Below are 6,772 nucleotides of genomic sequence, written 5' to 3'. Positions count from 1 at the left end.
TATTATATCCAAAGTTATTTTTTTCTATATGTTGTTATATGTAACACATTTTATAGTGATCAATTTGTCTAGTTAATCACCTACATGTGCTCTTATAATTGTCATATACACATATTTTAATATTGGTATAATATTCTCTATTTAAAATCTAAACTTTCATAGATTTATTTTTTGTCATAATCCAAAAAATCTTATAACAATAAAGACTATGTATGTGATTATAAAATCATGTTCTTTTTTTGTTTCGAATAATATGAAACCTTAATTATATCCGAACATATGTATATATAAAATATAATTAATCACTTTTTTTTTACGAGACATAAAATGTCTTTTTTCATGCTATAATATATATATATATATATATATATATATATATATATATATATATATATATATAATTAGAATCATGCTTGAATATTTAATTATAACTTGGAAGCCTCATTCCACTTTTAATCTTTATTCCCTCATATTTCAATTGTGCAAATTAACTAACATGCACGTGTATACACATATATACATATATGAATGGATGCCCGTAAACACACATATACATAATTTTTTTTTTTTTAATATATACACTATATTATATATATTGTTAGTATTAGTACACACATATTATCAAAATTTAATTATATATATACACACTATATATTATATATATTGTAGTATTAATATACACACATTATTAAATTATATATATACACTATATTATATATATTATTAGTATTAATAATATTATTAATAAATTAATATCAATAATATTATTAGTATATTAAATTATTATTAAACTTTAAATATTTTTAAATTATATAATTATTAGCCTTAAATAAGTTAATTATAAATTTCATTATTTTATAAAAAAACATATATTTATTATTTCTAAATAAATAAAATTTATATATTATCAGTATTAATTGATAATATATTTGGTAAATTAGTATTGATAATGTTATTAAATACTTATATATAAATTAATAATTTAATAAATATAAATTAATATAATTTAAAAGAAATATAAATATATTACAAGAACATTAATTAAAATTATATATAATATATAATGTAATATATAATAGAAGACATATTATGAAAATGAAATATATGATGTAAATATAAATTTTAGTAATTAAAATATACAAAATAAATATTCAATACTTATATTTTACATCATATATAATATATTTACATTTATTTAAAAGCATGTTAATATATACTAAATTTTTTATATAAACTATTAGTTTACATATAAATATTTTAATATTATTATTATTATTAGTTTTTCAATGATATTATTAGTATTAATAATATATATAAAAATTATTTAATAATAAATATATATTCTTTAACATATGAATAAAATTTATAATTTTATAACTTGAATAGATAAATAATCATATAATGTTAAGATATTATAAAATGATATATTAATGGACTAATAATATATTATATATATATATTATTTATATGTTAATGAAATTTATTGGGATTAAGTATTATTATTGGAGGTAGTGACATATGGTGTAGGTTCAATTTTTGAAGAGTTTAAAATTATATAATTGCGATATTTATGCACTTAGTTTCTTTTATATATTAAAAAATTCATTGCTTTAGTCGTTAAGTATTATTGTTGTAGATAGTGGCAAATGTGCATGGTTTAAATCTAGGAGGTTCCAAAATTGTATTAAATACTTAAGTGTTTTCTATTGCATGTTATCAGTTATATTGGAATGAGAGAGAACAAGTTTGTATATATAGGTATGAGATTATATATACAATTAAGGATAATTCAAAGAAATTAATTTGTATTATTTGATCTATTTTTTGATAACTCATTATAAAGTTGTGAATTCGTGAAACTAAGACCATTAAGAGCAACAACGACAAGATCAAGGTTATCAATGAGATGATCGATAAGAGTAAGTTTAGATGCTTTTAGTCAAATTAAAGATGAATTATTTGAGTATTTAAGTGTGATAATTGTTAGAATTGAGTTTAATAGGAATGGTGTATGTAATGATAGGTTCTCCAAGTACAATGATAATTAGGAAAGTTATGAGTGAATCGAAAAATAATTATGAAACTATAGACTAATCTAAAACTTTTTAGATAATAGAATAAAATTAGGTTTTCTTATTTAAATATTTTAGATACAACAAATATATATACATAAAAAAGAATAAATATCCAAAAAGATCCAGATAAATATTCAAAACACATGATAAAATATTAATTATAATTATTTAAATAATTGGATCAAAATATCTTAATTAATTACACCAACAATATTTATCCATGAACAAATTTTCAAGAAAACATAAAAATCAAAGAGAGACAGACAGACCAGCTGAGAAAAGATCAAAAGAAATCCTTTAATCTCACTTTTTGTTTGAAACGTCACAACCCACACCCTCAAAATCATTTTTAATCGTTATTTAAAACACAAGTTTTCAAATCTGGTCTCATTCAAAATAAATAAAAGTGCAAAATCTAAAAGTACAAAACAAGCTAAATGGAATTAATGCATGTGCCAGATACGGCTCTAAATTAATCTTTGGAAAGTTAATCCTCAGGAACTTGCATATATATATGCCTATACCAGTTGTCACTGATTCAAAATTTACCTTCTCCTTCGAAACAAGCTCTTGATAGTCATGCTAAGTCCTGAAGGTTCAGTATGAACTTAAAAGGCCTAAGCTAAAGAGTTCAACAATATAACTCCAGAATACATTCAAGTTATAAAAATAAATAAATAAAATGCAATGCAATGAACAAAACTAAATGCCTAAATAAACCATTAATATAGATAATCATAACTAACATACTTCTTAATTAATTATACGTTAAATGCAGCACATTAATAATATTATAGTAAGTTTTGGATTTAAGTATAATATAAACAAGCTTCAAGATAGCTGAATGTAAATTACTCAATAAATTTTATTGTGTAATTTTCTGGATTTACTATGTTCACGATCTACTTTATTCATATTTTTAATTATAATTTCATATATTTATTTAAAGTGAAAGATTAACTTTAAAAAATGTTTATATATATTAAAATAATTTTTTACTTTTCCTAATAAACTTTCATAATTATTATAAATATTTAACTAAAAACATTTTTTTAGAAAATGACTAGTAAATTACATTTATATAAAAGAAATATAATATCTTTTTATTAGGTTATCGATCTACTTTATGAATAAAATAATATCATTAGTTGTGATTTCATAAACAAGTTAGAAATTAAAATGGGAGAAAAATTTAAATATTAAAATAATTTTCTATTTTTTCTAAGAAACATCTATAATTATTATAAATATTTAGCTAAAAACATTTTTTAGAAAATGACAAGCTAACCGCACTTATCGTATTAAAGTAGCGTTCATTTTATTGTGTAACTTTTTCTTTCTTTATATTTGCGTACGTTTTTGTTGTGGTATTGTTACATTTTCATTCTATGGATATAATAAAAAAGGTAATAATTTCATTTCATTTTAAACGAGCACTCAAATGATTAAATATTAATGATTTTTTTTGGGAATCCAAATCTGTTCTAGTTATATATAAAAATTGTGCATGTACAATTCTACATCTTTTGTACTATAAGAAAAAGAGACTATTCTTTAAAGTACTGTGAATTTCACTATCTTTTTGGTTTACTTCACTAATCCTTTCATTTTCATGAAATCGCCATCCTTGAAAAATCAAACATATCCACAACAGCAATATTGGAAACATGCAAATAACTTTTTGTTAGAGGACAATCTACGTCGTCCTATTCAAACAATATTATTCTCGTAGAAGAGAAAATCAATACTTAGTTGGTTTGTTCCATTGACTTGATATATATATATTATTTAATTTAGCCAAATCCAAAGAAACAGTACCCATATATTCAAAGAAAACTTGAAGCAGGAAGCTCCCTGGCTCTGACCCTAAAGCATGCATAAATATAGATTCAGACAGCTGTGGATGAACCCAGAAAAGTCATACCAACCACACAAGAATTCTTGGCAAATGACACGCATGTATCGCACTACTTAAATTTCTTTTGATTCAAATCTATCATAACAAGACATGTCAACCAGAAAAATATCCCTTCCAACTCAGACACTGGTAGACACTTCTCGTCCTTCCATGCTTTTCAGCTCAGTTATTATATTCCCAAATAATATCAATTTAATTAGTGAATGTATATGAAAACAAAAACAAATGTTTCTTAATAACAAACAAAAATTGTTAAGATCGACTTCACTGATATATTTAGGAATCAAAGGTCTAGGCTGACTATAGGACTCATTATATTATCATTTCAGCAACTGATAATTAATATATATATATATATATATATATATATATATATATATTAATTATAGTATAAAAGAGTTGTTTGATAATTAGTATATTATATTATATTTAATATAATTATATAAACTGACAATGTCTATACTAACAATTTAATTTTCATTAGCTAAAGAATATAAATTAAAACAGGTAATATAAAGTCAAATAGTAAAATAAGAAAAAATAGAGATGTTATGCTCACCTTAATTAATTAATACTCCTATTGAGTGTAAGTAAAAAAAAAAGTTATGTATCTTGATTTATAATATAAAAATATTTTAACTAATTTTATTTTATGATATATTTATAAAATACTGTTTATTTAGTTAATATTTTTTTAAATGATTTTTTATTTTTATGTTAAGTTTTAATGAAAGAAAATTTTAGAATTTTTTTCAAAATAAAAGTAATAAATTTAATTATATTAATTATTTTCAATTAGTATAATTATTATTCATTATTTATTTATGTTTTAGACAGAAAGAGCATAATAGATGCGAGAGTAAATATCAAATTCCAGTAAATATGGAATTATTTTTTGTACCTTTCATTAATTAATAAGATAGACATGTAGATAAAATGAAAAATTTTAAAAATAAAATTAAAAAATTAGAAAAAATATTTTCCCTCTATTTTAATTCGGGAAAAGTGAGAGAGAGAAAGAATGACGTGGTGAGAACATCAACATGAAATCCTTCTTTTCAGCTTGAAGTTAATTAAACACTAAACAGGATTAATATTTATCCTAAAATGACATGATACCCTACAAAGTCTAGAGATGCGAGTTTGGTTTTCTGACTTGACTATTCAGAAAATTGACTATTAATTAAACTCGTTTTAAATGGGTCGCAGATATTATTATTATTAATTATTACTATTCTTTTAGTGGTACGTTCCAGACCTTTCACTTTATATATACTTTGAAAGAAAAAATGTGTCAAAGCTAAAATATTTATATAGCTTGGTTGAAGTGTGAATCTATTCTTATATTAGTCTATTTTTCCTTTCCAAAAATGGTTTACTTTTGTTTCTATTCATATTCAATTATAAATGAAAGATAGGACAGTTTGACAATTTTCATCAGAAAAAAAAAATCAAAAGAATAAAGGAAAATTTTTTCATAGCTAGGTGTAAAATTGTGTTTTACAAATTAGTGGTATATAGATTTCTTTTCACTTTTCAATTATCACTTAGAAATCTTACATAAATAATACTACCATTTGATGTATAAATAATATACATTAATATTCTACATATAAAAAAATCATATTTGGTAGTATAATATATAATATTTTAATATAAACTCAGAATCTACACTAATGGTTTAATTTTTGTTAAAGAATATGCTAGTGTCGTGTCACATAATTAATGTTTCTGTGATCTGATTTGCTACTTTGTGATTTTTTATTCTAAATAAAAGAATAATAGTTAAGCTCAAAGGCGGCACAAATCTTATGACTTTGATCAAAGTCTGAAATGAAAATTCAATTCTTTTTTATTTTTATTGCCAGACACAACTAAGTCTAAATTAAAAGATTCTTTAATTTGTGTTCAACCTTTCCAGTTTGTGTGCAACATAAAGTATTAACAAAAGCAGAAGATATAAGATAAGAACACACACATCTCATCACCATTGATATATATAATTCTATTCCTATCCATTCACCAGACACAGCTTTTGGTGTCTATCAGTGGTACCCTGAACACGGATTGGTGAAGCAACTGCTCATAACTCTATTGTTGAAGAAATAATGAAAAAAATATATTTAATTTGTATAATATAAAAACAAAATTTATATAATTAAATCATATAAAAATGTATAAAAAAAATAAATTAATTGCAAAAATTTACCTAAAGAAAAAAATTAATTGCAAATAATTAATAAATAACTACTTCTCTCACTTATCAACAAAAATCTACTCATAATTTTAGAAAAATAAATAAATAAAAATAAATATAAAAAATAGAATATATTATTAACTTTTTTATTCAATAAAAATTTTCATAAATATTAATGTAAAATCATAAATAATGATTGTCTTTCAATTTTATCATTTTTCCTTTATATGTAATTTCTTTAATTATCTTTTAGTTTTTTGAATCATTGATTTATTTAATCTGCTAAAATCTTAAAATTAAATTATTAAATTCTGTCTTTCTACTTTGAACTTTTTTTTGTGATGTATCGTTATCATTAATCTAGTTTTTTAATATGTAATAACTTTATAAAGATTACTCATAGTCTCGTACTAATATATTATATGTTTAATTATTTTTTAATAATTGTATTTAATTAATTACATATTTTACAATTTTAGATTTGAGTACTAGAGTCATCGTTTTGAAGTAGTATTCAAACAATTGTAAGTACCATTTTTTACTTCATTCAGGAAAAATAAAAAATAAAAAAAAATAAAAACC

Source organism: Cajanus cajan, chromosome 3 (genome assembly GCF_000230855.2).
Source record: "Cajanus cajan strain Asha chromosome 3, NIPB_CcT2T_4, whole genome shotgun sequence".
Classification (NCBI taxonomy): domain Eukaryota; kingdom Viridiplantae; phylum Streptophyta; class Magnoliopsida; order Fabales; family Fabaceae; genus Cajanus; species Cajanus cajan.
This window is presented reverse-complemented; position numbering follows the sequence as displayed.